Source organism: Hyperolius riggenbachi, chromosome 5 (assembly GCF_040937935.1).
Source record: "Hyperolius riggenbachi isolate aHypRig1 chromosome 5, aHypRig1.pri, whole genome shotgun sequence".
Lineage (NCBI taxonomy): Eukaryota > Metazoa > Chordata > Amphibia > Anura > Hyperoliidae > Hyperolius > Hyperolius riggenbachi.
The window spans coordinates 54335576-54354527 of record NC_090650.1 but is presented as its reverse complement, the minus strand read 5'-3'; the positions used below and the strand labels follow the sequence as shown (position 1 = coordinate 54354527).

Here is an 18952-nt window from a genome sequence, read left to right as displayed (position 1 = left end):
GTGTGCTGATCACCCTTCCCAGTTGCTAGGCAATGTGAATAACAACATAGGAAACCCCATCATGCTTTGCACAGCATCAGGGAAAAAAAGCCCAGGCAGTTTTCTTTGATGGGTGGAGCTTAGCTAAAAATACAGCTAAAAATGATGCTTTGGTAAGAAAAACAAAGTTCTGATGCTGTGAAACTGTTAAAGAAACACTAAGCCTTTTCAGTTCTGCTGAGTAGATTTTTAGTCCGGAGATTCACTTTAACTAGTTAATGCAAAATGGACAATTTAAATCAATAGTTTTGCATTCACTAACGGTCAGAGTACAACAGCGTTCGCGTGAACGCATGTGCATGTGCGCATTACGCCTCTAGTGGGCTAACGTGCACTAGCTAAAGAGCTTTTGTGATTACCAGCTTTTTGGACAATGAAATTGTATGAGCTATTTCACACAGACATAATTATTTTTATGAAAAACGCAAAAGCAATGCATGCAGAGCAGCATGGGGCATAGTGGTTAGCACTCTTGCATTGCAACGCTGTATTCCAGGCAAAGCCGGCCTTAGAGTACGCGGGGCCTGGGGCGAGTGTCATATGTGGGGCCTAGAGGCAAAGTGAAGGCCATGTACCGTACCATCACAGTCACAGGCTTGTCCACCTCTAAAGCAGTATGCCTTATTATTGTCTAAAAACTTGTTAAAGACCCCTAAGCCAACCAATACAGGAACAATTACAATACATAATGTAATCAAACTGTACCTATCCCTAGCTCCCCGGCCGGCCTCTACCTATCCCTAGCTCCCCATGAAACCTAGCACCAATCCCCAGCCAGTCTGGAAGCTCCAGCCTAAGCTCCCTCTAGCTCCAGTCCATGCTTGACTGACCTAAATGCCCCTGGTGCCCTCAGGCTGAGGCACTTGCATGTTACCTTAATCTGACATTTGGCAAGCTTCATGTCAGTGCAGAAATTTATTACAAAAATGCACACGGCATAGTACAGTAAAGCATGCTGAAGACGAAAATATAAGGTATGTAAAACAAAATAGGAAAATCTGACTATTTGTAAATGGCACACTGTTCAGAACACAAACAGCAAGACTTCTGTAGACCTTTCCTTCACCACCTATGGCGGGCATGACATGCGGGGCCCTCTTCATGTGCGGGGCCTGGGGTGGGGCGATCGCCCCACTTGCCACCCCCAAAGGCCGCCTCTGATTCCAGGTTTGAATCCAAGCCAGGGCCCTATTTGCAAGGAGTTTATATGTTCTCCCCGTGTCTGCGTGGGTTTACTCCGGGTACTCCGGTTTCCTCCCACATCCCAAAAACATACAGATACGGTAAGTTAATTGGCTTCCTCCTAAATTGGCCATAGACTACAGTACATATGCTATACAGTAAAACCTTGGATTGAGAGTAACTTGGTTTAAGAGCGCTTTGATATTCAAGCAAAAAAAAAAAAGTGAAATTTTGACTTGCTATACAAGAATACTTGCGTCACGTCATCATAACTGAGCCGATAGTTCTTCTCCCTTTGGTGCTGCAGGATTTTACTTAATTGTACTTAGGCTGCTTTTACAGTAAGACGTTACAAGCCTGTAACGCAGCCCACCGCACAGCAATGAAAAATCAATGGGCGGTTCACAGTGCCCACGTTGCGTTACATTGTAACGCAGCAAGTTAAAAGAAAGTGCTGCATGCTGTGCGTTATACGCGGCTAAGCCACGTTGTTTGCACATGCTCAGTGATGTTGGAGGAGGAGGTCTCCCCTCCTCCTCTGTGGCCAGCCACATGGCTAATTAATATTTACTGCACTGTGAAGTGCAGTGTTTACTTCCTGGAGGGCCGCTCTGTGCGGCGATTGGCTGGCGGGACTACGTGATGCGGATCACGTGGTCTCCGCATCGCACAGCACAAAAAAGGCGCACCAAGAGCTGCAGAACACGGCTCTTGGTAGCGTCCTCCTACAACACCACCAGGCGTTGCATTAGGGGCATGTTATGCGACCTATAGCGTCCCCTAAAACGCAACGTCCTGGTGGGAAAGAAGCCTAAATCTGAATGTAGAAACTGTGTAAAGACACATTTCCATGAAATTCTCAAAAGTAACTGTCATTGAATAAGTTCCTTGTTAAAGAGAACCAGAGACGAAGCACCCTCATGTATTTTATTACATTTATCAGTGGGAACATGACAGTAAACACCTACCCTGCTTTTAGTTTTATTCTTCTCAGTCTAATCTATCTGTTATCAACTGTGATAAGAATCCACCGACTATTCAGTCGAGGTTTGACCTGGAATCATTATAGCTGAGTCACTCTTCTGTGAAGTCTTTTCAAGCCCAAGCCTTCCCTCTCCTGGCTCAAATTTCATGCTTTACATACTGAGAGCTGTGATGATATGGGAGGGGCTGATGCTGCAGGAAAAATCTCTGTCTAACAGACAAGTGTGGCTGTGTGATCTGTGTGCTCTGTGTGTGCAGCCTGTCATTATTATCTACTGTATGCAGTACATTACTATGAGAGACACTTCCTACAGGCAGCCACAAAGCATACCAGAATAATAAAGTTGAAAGCACACAAATGAAAGCCTACAGCAGCCCTTCTTGTCTATAGTCTCATATAGCCTAGACAGCACATCCAGAACACCTCATAACCTGGAACAGAAGGAATATGAGCCGGCGGCCATATTGAATATTTCCTGGAGGAATAATGGATAAAAAACACTCAAAAAGGCACACCAGAGTGGCGAAATTATCGGGTAGAGCATTTATTCTTTACAAGCTATCAACTGATATGTTTATTTTGTGTGAATCGTTCATCTCTGGTTCCCTTTAAGGGCTCGTTCAGATCATTCAGCTCAGATGGCTGTGTGATCAGAACGCAACGCGTATGATCGCACGCTATCTGCGCTGCTGTGCGCTGCAGATCCTATTCACTACAGTGAATGTGATCTGCGCTGCGATTCCCGAAAATGCATGCAGCAGCTTCTGAGCGTTTTGAGCGTTTTTTAAAAATGCTTGCGGTTTGAAAACCACTTGGCTAATGGATTTCAATGGGATGGAGCACACCAGGGTGATTCGTTTTTTTTCCCCAAACGCAAACTCGGGTCCTGCAGCATTTTTGCTCATTTCTGAGGCGATTCTGCCTCAATGTTAAATATAGAAAAGTGGAAAACCGCTCTGAAAAACACTAGATCTGAGCTCTGCGGAAATGTTAGCACTATATTAATACTAAATAATAATGTAGTATTTTTGGAATGATAAAGCTTCTGCAACAAATATAGAAAAGCAATAAAAATTGATTCAATTTTTTTTTAAAATCACTTCAAAATCACTAACTGCTAGCTCTTTTTGGTGTGAAACAACAGGCATGGACTCTGGATCTCTTAAAGGGAACCTAAACTGAGAAGGATATGGATTTTTCCTTTTAAAATAATACCAGTTGCCTGAGTCTCCTGCTGATCCTGTGTCTCTAATGCTTTAAGCCACAGCCCCTGAACAAGCATGCAGATTAGGTGCTCTGACTGAAGTCAGACTGGATTAGCTGCATGCTTGTTTCAGGTGTGTGATTCAGCCACTACTGCAGCCATAGAGATCAGCAAAACTACCAGGCAACTGGCATTGTTTAAAAGGAAACATCCATATCCCTCTCAGTTTAGGTTCCCTTTAGGTTGTGCTGCAGTATGTGGTAGACATTAGCAGCACATACTTTAAGTCCTGTAGGATGAGAGGTGGAGCCTGCACGGATCAGGCTTGTCTCTTCAGCACATCTCTGGGATGCTTGATCACACTGAGATCTGGGGAATTTGGATTCATCAGACCATTGCTTTGAGCTCCAGTAATCATGCCCATTGTCAGTGCTTTGAGCAGTGGACAGGGGTCAGACACATGGGCAGTCTGACTGGCAGCTAGCAGCCCTAGAGATAACAGTCTGCAGTGCACTCTCTATTCTGACACCTTTCTGTCATGGGCAGCAGTAAAGCCCTGTACACATGCATGAGGAACTGCAGGCAGTGGCGTAGCTAAGGGCCCCAGTGCAAGTGGGCCCCAAGCACTCTATACATAGCAATTGATACGGCGCACCAAAATCTGCTAAGGACAACAACAGTATCAGAGGTGCAAAAAGCCCCCCCATGTGGTTGCAACCTCTGCACCCCCTATTGCTACGCCAATGGCTGCAGGGATGGGGAACTGATCGCTCGGGTGACAGTTCAGGACCAAGTGCTAGCTTAGCGTGACATGTCTGTTACCATGGAGCAGGGAGCAGGGCCAGAGTGGCGTCCAGTGGGCGCAGTGAGTAAAAAAAACATTGCACTCAGGGTCGGTCATGTGCTGGACTTCAGGCGGGCTCTTGTTTACACGATGGATTCTCGGCTGAGTCAGTCTTTAATGGCCTCCTCAGCCAAGTTTAATCCAGCATATGTAGCCGAAGTTTTCTAGCACTTTGTATTACAGTAGCTCCAATATGGGATCAGACAGGCTAGTCTTTGCTCATGGTGCGCAGCAGTGAGCTGTGCGGCGAAGCCCGGTACACACAGGTATCAACAGCAGGTGGATTCGGTGCTGAGCGCTGCTATAGTGCTAATACTATAGTGAGCAACCAGTGCAAGGGTTCTGGCAATCGCCGGGCCCCAAATTACTTCTCCCTTGGAGTTGCTGCAACTCATAGGGGGAATAGTATTTAACGCCATTGGGAATTTGAGCAGCAGCAGGGTGAGCCGTTATTTTGGCTCACCCACTGGCGGCGTACCAATACGTACGCTGGCAGAGGCCACAGCTCATTTAGCCGATGCCAGATTCCAGGCCTACTAACCCCCCATCCCAGGTTGGCTGTCTTTTCTTCTTTGGACCACTTTTGGAAGGTGCTAACCGCTGAACACCCCACAAGACGTGAACCAGTGGCGTAACAATAGGGGCTGCAAGGCATGCGGGGGGGCCCTCTTCGGCCTGCCCAGGTCTGTTTTGGGGGGCAGGAGGAGTCGCAGCACATGAGGGGAGAGCATTGGCCACCCACATCAGTGCTTCCCCCTCCAGCATTAATCAGCAGCGGGCAGGAACACGGACATACCTCCATGCGTTCCACTGCTGGCGGTTCCTCTCTCTAAGCATCTGGCGCTACTTCCTGTTTATCAGGAAGTAGCGTGAGGCACTTACAGAGACTGTACCGCCGCAGTGGAACGCATGGAGGTATCTGCTGCTGCCACTGATTAATGCTGGAGCTGAGGGAGAGCCTGAGGTGGGGGAGTGGCCCAATGCTCTCACCTCATGCGCTGCAACCCTGTGTCACCCATGCCTGGCTATACTGGGGGCACCTATACCTGGCAATACTGGGGACACCTAAACTTAGCTATACTATGGACACCCATGCCTGGCTATACTGGGGGCACCCTTGCCTGGCTATACTGTGGACACCCATGCCTGGCTATACTGGGGGTACCTACACCTGGTAATACTGCGAGCACCTAAACCTAGCTATACTGAGGGCTCCTATACCTTGCTATACTGGGGGCACTTATACCTAGCTTTGCTAGGAGCACCTATACATGGCTATACTGAGGGCTCCTACACCTTGCTATACTGGGGACGGAACCTATACCTGGCTATACTGAGGACGGGTACCTATACTTGGCACCTGTATCTGGCTATCTGTACTGGGGGTGCCAGGCGGTGAGATCCGTGCGCCGAAACCACCTGCTTAGGCACCTATACATACCTGGGGTGGACATCCACATTTTTGCAGGGGGGGGGGGGGGGAGGGGCAGTGATTTCTAGTTACAGTCTCTTCAAGAACTGACTGCTCACCCTCTGCCAGGTAGACCCCACACCTTGACAGGTGTCACTATAATGGAATAGAATAAATGCTGAATGTTCACTTCGCCAGTAGTTTTAATATTGCAGCTGATGTGTGTGGCTAAAGTATGAGCAGAGAGGATGTGTGTGGCTTTAGTATGAGCAGAGCAGTTCAGCAGCTGGAATGCTGTTGTCAGGCAGCCCCCCCTCCCCAGGCTGGCAGATGCTCCCTTCACACACACACACACACACACACACACACCCTATGAGGGGAAGGCAGAGTTTTCTCTTAGTGTGCTGCAGAGGTAGAGCCTGTCACCTCCCTGTCACACGCGGGGTTTGTGCAGCCAGCACTATTTACACAGCTTTCTAGCCAGTCTGTGGAATAAATCTCAGCCCTGCTATTCGCTGCGCCCAGATGCAGAGCTGCGCAGCTCTGGCTCAGCAAATCACGACGCTCTCTCCCATTTCCCTCTCCCTTTAACTCTTGCCGCCCGAGTCTCCGGCGACAATCCCGCCACCTTCCCAGGTACCCGGCGGTGACATGAAACATGCTCCGCTGCAGCTGTCATTGTTATGCTTTATGAGTGACGTTTTCTGCCTGACAACAAGCTGTGATTGGCCGAGGGGGAGAGGACTTTAGGGAGGGGATGTGGGAAGGGACGGGGAGAGATACAGAAATAAGTGCAGATCATAACAGTGTTTAAAGGCTGGGTTTACACTGAATCGGCTGCTGTCAGCTATAACGCAACGGGCAACTAATAAGTAGGAATTCTCCATGTTTCCCATAACTGTTCCTCCACTTTCCCAGCTGCCCATATCAGCACAGCAGCAGCACAACACACTGGAAGCACATGCCATAGCAATGCAGCAAGCCCCACATGCCTGCTAAATGTCTCTCCAGTGAGGGCAGATGTGGGCTGATCTCTTTGCTATCCACCCATTATTATTCCTCATGTTACAGCTTTTCACATCAGTCAGCCTCTGCATACCAACACACAGAAATGTCTGGCCAGCCACACCCCCTAATGCTGGGAGATGGGAGACAGACAGAGACACCCCCCAAATATTTAGGCAAAGGAAACACCCCTGTCACTCCTCTGTCTGTAAAGACCATGGGAATACATGAGCCAAAAGCACATTTATAAATGTAAATGCTGTAGTGACCACTAATCAGTAAGAGAAAAATGTACAGCATTGAAAAGTACAAAATGTGCAATCATTTGAGGAGGGTGTTAATAAAAAGGGAAAACAGCCTGTCTGACAGGAAATAAGGACATTATACAGTGAGTGATGGAGAGCCGCAGAACTGTGATCAGCCTGGTGGACATATAGCACATGGTGCGGATACAGCTTCCGGTTGGCTGTTACTATGGAGAGTAATCCCATGCTATACTGCATATTTCTTAACTTTCTGAGATGATAGTGGATTTCTTTCGAACATAAATATATTTGGGCAAAAGACACGCCCATCACACCTCCAGCCACGCCCTCATCACACCTACAGTCATCCCCTCACACCTGCAGTCATCCCTTCACCACACCTCCAGCCACGCCCTCACTGCACCTTCAGTCATCACTTCGCCATAACTGCAGCCACACCGCCACAGCACCTTCAGTCATCTCTTTACCACACCTCCTGCCACGCCACCACTGCCCCTTCAATCATCCCTTCATCACACCCGCAGTCATCCCTTTACCACAGCTGCAGCCACACTCTCACCACACCTGCATCCATCCTTTTACCACACCTCCTCACTGTGCCTTCAGTCACTCCTTCATCACACCCACAGTCATCTCTTCACCCCACCTGTTGCCAAGCCCTAGCTGCACTTTCAGTCATCACTTCACCATAACTCCAGCCACACCCTCACTGCACCTACAGTCATCCCTTAATCATACCCGCAGTCATCCCTTTACTACACTTACAGCCACACCCTCACTGCACCTTCAGTCATCCCTTCATCACACCCGCAGTCCTCTCTTTACCACTCCTCCATTCATTCCTTCAGCATACCAACAGCCATGCCCTTACTTTACCTTCAGTTATCCCTTCATCAGATCCACAGTCATTTCTTCCCCACACCTCCATTCATCCCTTTACCACACCTACAGCTACACTCTAACTGTACCTCCAGCCACACCCTCACTGCACCTGCAATTATCTCTACACCACACCTCCAGCCATGACCTTACCACACCTGCAATCATCCCTTCAGCATACCTATAGCCACGCCCTCACTGCACCTTCAGTCATCCCTTCATCACACCTTCTTTCATCCCTTCACCACACCTGCAGTGCAGACATCCCTTCCCCATACCTCCATTCATCCCTTTACTACACCTCCAGCCACACCCTTACTGCATGCATCTGCAGTCATCCCTTCACTAAACCTCCAGTCTTGCACTCACTGAACCTGCAACCATCTCTTCACCACACCTCCAACTATCCCTTCACCACACCTGCAGCCATCACTTCACCACACCTCCAGCTATACCTTCACCACACCTCCAGCTATACCTTCACCACACCTCCAGCCATCCCTTCACCACACCTGCAGCCATCACTTCACCACACCTCCAGCTATACCTTCACCACACCTTCATTCATCCCTTCACCACAACTCCAGCCATCTCTTCACCACACCTGCAGACATCCCTTCCCGATACCTCTATTCATCCCTTTACTACACCTCCAGCCAAACCCTCACTGCATCCCTTCATCAAACCTCTAGTCTTGCGCTCACTGAACCTTCAGTCATCCCTTCATCACACCCACAGTTATCCCTTCACCACACCTCCAGCTATCCCTTCACCACACCACTCATCCCTTTACAACACCTCCAAATGCACCTCAAGTCGTCCCTTCATAACAACTCCACCCACCCCTTCACCACCCATCCAGTCATCAGTTCATCACACCTTCATCACACCTGCAGTCATCTCTTCATCACACATAATGGCAGCTTTAACTGGACTTTTTTTTTTTTCTATTCTAGAAGATGTTTCCTCGCCCATTCAGAGCAATGTATTGAGTTAGGGCATTCCTCAGCATATTAGTGCGGGTAATCTACTAAGTTTAGCAAACAGTAATTGACACTACTGATATTAGTGCCTTTGTTAACCCTACCAAATTTTGCATTGTTAGTTAATGTAACAGGGGATAGTGCCTTTACTCACGCAATTGTCATAGTTGAAAAATTATTACAGCTGTAGAACCTCACAGAAGCTTGTGTAATCATACAAATAAACAAGAAAAATATCAAAATAGCCAACAATAGAGTTGAGGCCATTGTTGTATTTATTACATCCGTTCCAAACAAATTTCCTGCTAGAAAAAGTCAGTCATGTGATCCAGGATACATTCAGAAAAGCTTGCACCTGTCAGGAGACCCCAACAGTCCAGTTACAGTTTAATTAGAGACTCTGTCACAGCTGCAGTGCTGGCCACAAAAAGGTAATTTTTTCCAGCTTAGAAACCAGGAGGACATGATGAACTGCTCAGTTGTGCTTTTATATGTACATTAATTAGTGTGCTGTTTTTCATGGATCAACCAGTAAAGTGAGGTGTGTCCAGGACCTGTTCATGTTTAGTTGGAGAGTGAGCTGGAAATTGAGGTCAGGCTGTGCTATTTTGCTGGGATGTCTCAATAATAGGATTGGCTGGACAGAATTGCTGCTCCTTTGGCATGTACAACATTTCTAGTATACTCTGTCAAATGTGTATGTAGCTGTTAGGCTGGGGGTCTCTTTTAAACTATCATTTACAATCATCTTTTTCTTGTTCAGAAACGTAATAATTCACCCCTGTTTTTATCACTGTATAGTATATTAGGGATACTTAATCAAGACAGGTACAAAGAAAAGAGGAGCAGTTGACTTTAGATTGCACCTGTCTTGATAAATCATCTCTGTGATATTTTGATTAAAAAAAAAATTATTAGCTGCCCTGATTTTTGCTGCAATGTTGTTTGCACCAGTCAGCCCCCATTTTATCTGTTTAGTATATCAATAATGACTTCAGTGTAAACCTGCCATGGCACCAAAAAGAAAAAGCTCTATGCTATACAACATTTTTGTACTACATGCCATAAATAGGCATTTGTACATTGCCATGAATACAACTTTTTACAAAAGTGCCCAAAAGTACTGTAATCTGTTCATGATCTTTAAAAAAAATGACTAAACAATCTGCCTCTAATTTCTGATGTGAAGGTCTTGCTCCTCCCCACTGACCTCCCCATGTCTGTGTTTCCAGTGGCTGCTCAAATGATCATGCGACTCTCCTCAAATCTTTGGCAGTTGGCATGTATTCCTGACAGTTTCACTTTTTAGATACTTTGGCTAAGTGGTTTATGCTTACCTTGGGGATATGTTTCCCAACCTTGTTTTCTGTGTAGTGGAGCATTATATTTACAAAATCAATTAATTATTGCCTTGTTTTATTATCTTCAGGTGTCACACAAACCTCCATCAGTTTACTCCACGAAGGAACTCAGTGTTGATGATGTATAAAATGGCCAAAAAGCACTGCGTGAACTTATAGACAGCATTGTTACAGGTAAGTGCGCGCCTGTGGTAGAGGTGGTCAGTTTATGCTACGGGAACTCTGCCTGAGGAGAATTTACAGAAAAGCATGTGGTGGATTTGATCAGGTGAGTGATTTGTGTCTGGTTGGTTATGAACATCATATCTCAATTCAGCCTCCTGGAGAAGCTGACTGGACAGGAAGCAGAAGTGAGTCATGTAACATGATCGCAGCCAGCCAATTAAAGGGATAGAATTAGATCACCTGATTAATCACATGCTTCTCCACAAGAGGTCTGTAGAATAGATTGATCAGCACTTGTCAGTGGGAATTTGATAAAAAATTTGTCTCGTCAGTTTTTTACTGTTCATTTACCATAATTAAAGAGACACTGAAGTGAAACAAAAAGATGATATAATGAATTGGTTGTGTAGTACGGTTAATTACTAGAACATTAGTAGCAAAGTAAATATTCTCATATTTTTATTTTCAGTTATATAGTTTTTTTTATAACATTGTATCATTCTCTAATATTTGCAGTTTACACACTACTCAGCATTCTTAATGATTTTATAGAGCAGGCAAGTGAACTTTTGAACCCTTCCTTGCAGAGAAAAAGAAAATACAGTGCCAGACACTTGCGATAACAAGCTTCAGAAGACAGAGCTCTCTGCGACTTTGAAAGTGGTGGAGCTCAATGGCTCTTTTGCATAGATAACAACTGGAGTTTCTTAACCCTTCCTGTACTGTAAACAATATTACACTTGTGTCTCTGTTCCTAGTGTTTTATTTCTTAGCTGTACTACACATACAAATCATTATATCATCATTTTTTTTCCGCTTCAGTGTCTCTTTAAGGGCTGGTGCACACCGAGCGGCTTTTTGGGCGTTTTCAGATCCGCTTGCGGCTGCGGATCTGCTTGGTCAATGTATCTCAATGGGGTGGTGCACACCAGAGCGGCAGGCGTTTTGCAGAAACGAAAAATGCCTGGGTGAGGCATTTTTTGGATTTCGGATGCGTTTCTGCCTCAATGTTAAGTATAGGAAAAACGCAAACCGCTCTGAAAAACGGCACTTCAGAGCGGTTTTGCAGGCGTTTTTGTTACAGAAGCTGTTCAGTAACAGCTTTACTGTAACAATATATGAAATCTACTATACTGAAAACCGCAGCAGCAATCCGCAAAACGCTAGCAAAACGCCTCATAAAAATAAAAAAAAGCGTTTAAAAATCTGCTAGCATTTTGCGGATCTGCTAGCGGGTTTTGGTGTGCACCAGCCCTAAGAGGGGTTAAATAAGCATTATCTAAGTGACATCAGATTTGGAAGACAGATTATTGGACAGTTTAATCACACAAACAGGTAACCAGTCATTAGACATCTGAATCTGATTATCTCTGTGCAAATTTCCAGTTCAGCCCCCACTTATCCGGTTACTGTATGTCTCAAAATCACAATTAAAACGTTGAATATTAAGTTCATCACTGCTAGTGACAAATCACCATACAACAAGTCAGTGAGTGGTGGGTGATGTCATTATGTTTACCTGTAAGATTTCAGAGCCATGGAGAATCGCTGTTTGCTATTTACATTTATGTTGCCACTGCAGAGTAATCAGCAGTGGAAAAATAACAGTTTTGGCTCTATCTAGTAAAATATATTTGTAGAAGACAGCTGCACCGAGATGAGACATTTTTGTGGCGTTGTAAATAAAAATCACTAAACACAGAGCCAGAGCAACAGCAAGGAAGGGACAAACAAAGAATATAATTACACATAAAAAACACTGGTGACTGAGCCCTTTCTTGCCTATGGGCCCCATAGTAGTCACTATGGCTGCTATCTGCTATGGTAAACTCTATGCCACTGTCCAATTATTATCATTATTGATTTATAAAGCGCCAACATATTCCGTGGCGCTGTACAAAGTAAGAAACAAACATGGGGTACATAATAATACAGACAATGGTATTCACCATTATACAAGATACATAATTAGTGACAAAATACAAAGAATGATACAAAATACAAATTATAGAATTGGTAATGACAGTGATAAAATTAACATGATGAATAAAATGTATAATGGTTACCAAGACACAAAAGGGGGAGAGAGTCCAATGCATTTGTATTTAGTTGTGAACTTTGGTATGCCTGGGTGGCTTTTATATAGAAGATGGGGCAGATTTGCTACAGCACTGGCATCTCCTACATGTATATATTTAGCAGGAACTGTTTGCATTTGAACACAATTAGGGAATTTGCACTATGATGAATTTGAACACAACTCTGATCTAATCAACTTTTCTCCTGATCAGATGAAATCTGGTTGAAGCTTCAATCTTGGGCAAAAGTCTGCAGTATACAGTTGTTATTATTATTGTATTTATATAGCACCAACATTTTCTGCAGTGCTGTACAGAGTATGTATAGTCTTCTCACCTGTCCCCCAGAGGAGCTCACAATCTAATCCCTACCATTGTCATATATCCATCATAGTTTAGTTGCAATTTTATGGGGAAGCCAAGTAACTTATCTGTATGTTTTGGGGGTTCAGGGGGAAACCAGGGTGCCTGGAGGAAACCCACACAGACACAGGGAGAACATACAAACTCCATGCAGTGCATTGGCTGGGATGCGAACCGGAGACTCAACGCTGCAAGGTAAGAGTGCTAACCACTACGCCATGCTGGATCACTAACTACTGTCCTTTTTTGGGCTTGTATACATGGTCCTACAGCAGGTCATCTCCTATTCATGTTCCCCTCCTTACAACAGAACAACATGTCTGTACAGTTATCATTCCTAAACAATCACCTGAAATGATCATCAATGATGATTTCTAGTTTCAGAAATGTAAAGTGTGCTTATAGCTTTATCTTTTCATCACAGCCATGGAAGTCAGAGTTTGTCTATCATGTGATGCAAGAAAAAAAAACCCATACAGCAGCCATCAGAATAAAGCAGAAATGTCTCTCACTGAACAGACACTCTAAACTTCAACGTTTTGCATCTTTAAAACTTTGAGACTGGCTGCAAAATCATTAAGCTGTTGAGGGAACCTTATCCTCTCTCCTCGATGCGTTTCCAAGTGGCTGCATTCACTAGGCATGCTCAGCACTAGCTTCATGCAGTGCAGGATTACAATTCTGTAGCTGCTGCTGCACACCAACTAGACGGGGATGCAAGCATGGGGGAAGCCAAAGGTAAGTCCTTGTCTTTTCCTCAATGTCTCCCCCCCTGACGCACCACCACCAATTCCGTGCTGCATACATGCATCGGGGGGAAGGGGGAGCGTTTCATCCGCCAAACTAATTGGAAGACCGTGAATTGAAGATCAGCACAAGCTACGACAGAGAGGAGAGGAAGAAACAAAAAAAAAAAAGCAGCCAGTCAGCAGCTGCTTGCGATGAAGTGGGTCTAAGTTTGTCTCTGGATTTTTTTTTTAAAGGCAGGTTTCTCGCATGACTGCAACATTCGTTCCATGTCTGCTGTAGCATCTCGCAGGCACCATAACCTGGCTTGTCCCACTGTGCCCCTACCGCCTGCCTCAGCGTTCATCTCTGCATGTGTGCCCCTGGAGACAGCAGCCTCTTAATTCTACAGAAATAAGTGGGGACATGGATTGATGCTCAAATCTCAGAGAGACCTCTGCCCATTCTACAGGGTGGTCCATGTCAAATTTGGATCTGCCTCCCTCCCCCATCTTTTCAATTCATTTTTGTGTTAAAGGTTTTGAGGTTTTTATGCATTTTTATGTCATGTTTTACTTTACTGTCAGCATGGGGGGCTTATTTGCGCTGTATTAGGCATTTTTGTGCAGATTCTGGGGGCTTGGGGACATGGGGGTGGGGTTCAGACCCAGACATAACACAGATTTTAGTGGCAAAGTACTATCCAGCCACTAGGCAGATGTAGCAAGGGCACACTGCTCGCTCTTGTCGAAGGCAGGCTTGTCTCTGATTGGCAGAGGTAGCCTCAGGTACTGAGGAACTGTCGCTGGAAGTATTCGTCCCTGACAGTGTCCTTAGCGTTGACCAGTCGTCTCCTGTTTCCCTCGTACAGCTGCGTGCGCTGTAGTCCTCAGATTCAGGTCAGAGTAATATGATACACTGGCTGCATTCTGCATTAACATTTCTGAAAGTTGCTCATTTTCCGATGGTGCTATCGCTTAAACACGCAGCAAGCATCTTAAAGGGGCACTCTAACCAAACATGAAAACCTGGTCATTAAACTCAGGGGGGATGCAGTCCACCTGTTGAGTGGCCATCAGCTCAGTACCGTTGGCCATCCCCATTCCCCATCTTTATTTTTATGAAGATCTGTAAAATAGGAGGTACCACCCATCGTAGATGGAGGCTGTACAGCAGCATATCATGTGACAGGAAGCACTGTGAAAGGATTGCTGAATGTGGCTGAAGAGGGGTTAAAGGACAACTAGTAGTGAGAGGGATGCGGAGGCTGCCATATTTGTTTTCTTTTAATTAATGCCAGTTGCAGGCAGCCTTGCTGGTCTATTTGGCTGCAGTAGTATCTGAATAGCACCAGAAACAAGCATGCAGCTAATCTTGTCAGAGCTGACAGTAATGTTACAAACAGCTGATCTGCTGCATGCTTGTTCAGGGTCTACGGCCGAAAGTATTAGAGGCAGAGTATCAGCAGGATAGCCAGGCAACTGGTATTGTTTAAATGCAAATAAATATGGCAGCCTCCATATACCTCTCATTACAGTTGTCCTTTTATCGAAATACCCACTTAACTGACATGGTCTCGATTTTCTGACTTTATCTTGTTTGATGTTTCCTGAGTTACTTAAACAGTTCACTGATAACAGTTCACCGATCAAGCTAAGCCGTTTACAAGCCATTCCCTTTTAAACACACGAGACGCATTAATAGTTCGTTACTTGCTATCGACTTTTAAACCTGCGAGACGAGCTGTCTTGGCGACTAAAAAAAAGTGTTACTATACCTGCTATTTCTTGTACACGGCTACGCAAAGCAGCAACACTTTAAAAAAAACAGACATAGTGCGTTAGTACAGCCCTGACGTGAAAAAAGTGATTAACACTTTTTATCCATTCGGAAATGATACCCCTACAAAACCTACTGTTATTTAGGAGATGCTGCAGTTTGTACATGGCTTTCAGTTCCTCCCATATGCTCATTTCCACATGTCATTGAGTGTGCCATTGAGAACGTAGAAGAAAATATTCATAAGTATTACAGGCCAGCCCATCTACTGGCACAGAACATGCTCTTAAAGCACACCTGAAGTGAGAGGTATATGGAGGCTGCCATATTTATTTCCTTTTAAACAATACCAGTTGCCTGGCAGATCTGATCTATTTGGCTGCAGTAGTGTCTGAATAACACCAGAAACAGGCATGCAGCTAATCTTGTCAGATCTGACTGTAATGTTACAAACACCTGATTTGCTGCATGCTTGTTCAGGGTCTATGGCTAAAAGTATTAGAGGCAGAGGATCAGCAGGATCATTGCTAAAAGGAAATAAATATGGCAGCCTCCATATCTCTCTTGCTTCAGTTGTCCTTTAAGCCTGCTACGCACTTTCAGTGTTGAAGGGCCAATTAATTGCTAATTTTGCCTCCTCCATGTAATATGAGGGTTCATGCATTTTGAATACTGTAAACATATTGTATAGATAAACTCTCATAATAATACTACATGGAGGTGGAAAAATTGGTCATTTATTGGCCAATAAAAATTGAAGGTGTGTGTATAACCAGGCTTTACTCTCATCTTTTAAACCTTACTTTTTATATCAGACTTTTCGCTTTTATAACTGTGGTTTCTTCTTAACTTCATCCCATGACCTACATTTTTGGGGACAGATCCAGAGGTCTCTGCTAGCTGGAGCATTGTGGGTGTGTCAAGCAGTTAGAGGCTGCAAGCATAGCACAGGAAGTCTATTGTTTTCAATCAGACCCTGTCTCATAGACAGCAGAGGAGGAAGACACAGCAACAGCTAAACCCTAGTACACTTCTTCGATTCTGATTGGCCAATCACTGAACAATTTCACCACCTCCATGTACTATGAGAGTTTACCTACACAACCCGTTTATAGTATTCAAAATCTGTTGACTGTTAAACCTGGTACACCGTTTCAATTGGCCAATCACTTATCAATTTTACCACTTCCATGTAGTAAGAGGGATTACCTACATAATTCAATATCTGGTGACCCTCATACTAGATTAAGGTGGTAAAATTGGTCATTGATTGGCCAATCATAATTGAAAGTGTGTACTAGGCTTTTTACTACATGGAGGTGGTGAAATTGGCCAATCAAAATTGAAGGCGTGTACCAGGCTGAATTCTTCATTGGTTGCAGCGAGGTGCGAACGTGAGCTAGTCAGCATCCTATCTGTGTCAGCATAGGTAAGTATCTCTTTAATATTGGAGGGACTTATACTGGAGGGTAGTCATCTATTTCTTCTGTCTATAATGCCTCCTGTCTTGCAGTTGTACTGAGCCTCTGTTTTGTTGTGATCTGAACTAGTATGCAGATCAGCTGCCATTGAGATGGGAGCCACCATATTTTTGTTCCTGCGTGTTTTTCTTCCCTCTAAAGGCATCTTTCCCCCCCCCCCCCCCCGACCTAAACACTTTCTATTCAGTCGATCCACCTTGTATATGGACTTAGGTCTGCACTGGTATAGCTACAATCATGTTATATGGGCTGCGTTCCTGCCACTACGGAGTTAATGTTTTGCTCAGGTTGTAGTTTTCATGTGAGGTGATTTTTTTTTAGCCTCCTCAGTGCTGCTATGCACAATCCGCATCTGCGTCTGCAATCCTTATAACTACAAGGCTCGCTAGCCACTGGCATCCTTGTTGCTATACTATGGCTTTAAATGAATGTGTATTATGATCTTGTCCTGTGACAGCGGCACATTATAACTGTGTTGCCCCGTGTCTCTATAGAGGTTGTCGTACAACCAAGATTCGCCAACCAATAGCAGAGTGTATCTAGAAACCATTCTCCAATCCCGGCAAGCAGGAGTTCCCCGAGCTGAACCACTCTGCCTCTTAAAGAGACACAAATCTTTACCTCTCTGATGGAAATCACTCTAATGTTAAACGCCCGTGTTGGTAAATAAGATGTTCCACTGATATTGCTGTCATGTAAAATCTATGCTCTATTAGTTAAAGATCAATGCAGTCTGCAGTAGTAGCCCCTTCGCATATGAGCAGGCTGTTTTTTTTTTTGCAGCAATTTAACCAGTGATAGACGACAGGCTTGTGCAAACTATAGACAGAGGCGGTCACGCGTTTTACGGGAACGCACGGTGCCTGCGTGAACCTGGCCATACGTGTATCAGTTCACCCAGCAGATTCGATCAGTTTGATCAAATCTTCAAGACATCTATTGCCTCCAGCATATCTGATTATTTCCCTTTCAATCGATTTTGGACGGTTTGCCGATCAAAGGTTTGATTGGGCATGTTGGAAAATCTCTGTGTGGAGGGGGCGGAGCATTATCCATAGGGGATGGGCACACAGCATGGTGCTGCAACCGTCAGTCCAGCACTTTTGGTGTGATCAATACTTGATGGATTGATCTATTAAAATTGAGTTTTCTGTGTTGATGGAGGAATCCATCTCTGTCCGATTGAATTGGAGTCAGGGAGGGATTGATCAGTTTGGCATAACAGGCTATAGTCAACCTATATATGGCTCACTTTACCCTCTATGGTAGTGCTGACCCCATTCAGTAATATTGAACATGACAGAAGAATCTGTGCAGCATCGGAACACTGAGCGCTGAAAGTAAACCTGAGATGGGGGATAAGTGGATTTTGACCTGGGGCTTCTTTCACCCCCCGGCAGCTCCCCTGCTGTCTTCCCAGTCCCCTCCGTTGTGCTGCTGCAGCCAAATGAAAGTCCACGACCCATGGGCTACTGCGCATGCGTTGTTCCAGGCCGCGTGCCTCTTCATCGCGCTTCAGTTGCTGGGAGCGTTCTGCACCTGCGCAGTTAAGGCGTGTTTAGGGAGGTGTGTGGCCACCCATGTATAGTTGTCCATGACTGACCCGAGGAGTACCAGGGCTGACAGAGTCAGAATAGAGAGAAACGGTTGGACACTAAGGGAGTTGGCGAACACCAGGTAAGTATAAATCGACTTGTTGCTCTTGTGACAGGTACTCTTTAAGTGACGTAGGCATAATGTGGTAAACTCCGGTAAAGCGGCCTTTGGCCAGGGAGCGCACAACAATTTTACCATTACTAGCAAGGAGGGAGTACCGTCCATTAACCCTTAGCGCCATGTGTGTTACTGCAATAATGTGCGAGTTGCTATGGTAACGCACATTACGCCATGGCACTAAGGGTTAACACCCGGTGCTCCCTGTGCGCTAGTAATGCTAAAATTGCTGTGTGCTGCCTGCACAAGGCAATTTTACTGGACTTTACTGCATCAGGCCCATCGTCAGATAGCACTGTCTCTGCATTGTCTGGTGTCTCTGCATGTTCCACACTATGGGGTTGTGTCACTATAACAAATAGCATGCCTTATCAGAGCTAACATGCCTTAACAGAGTTAACATGCCTTATCAGAGTTAGCGTCCCTAACTCAGGGCAGGATGAGTGGAGCTCTCGTCGTTGCCAATTAGCAGGCATAAGTTTGTAGCT

General features: G+C 45.1%; 1 protein-coding gene across 6 annotated transcripts in view; it reads left to right on the top strand.

Moving 5' to 3' along the window:
• Positions 1-18952, top strand: part of JCAD (junctional cadherin 5 associated) — a 210018-nt gene that overhangs the window by 39103 nt on the left and 151963 nt on the right. For 3 of the 6 annotated variants that reach the window (XR_011020755.1, XM_068235712.1, XM_068235713.1), the window contains 2 exons: positions 10228-10333; positions 12855-12960. The gene's annotated coding sequence lies outside the window, so the exon portion shown is untranslated. Of the gene's footprint in view, positions 1-10227; positions 10334-12854; positions 12961-13189; positions 13504-18952 lie in introns of all 6 variants that reach the window. The other 3 variants (XM_068235709.1, XM_068235710.1, XM_068235711.1) reach the window with 3 other exon arrangements.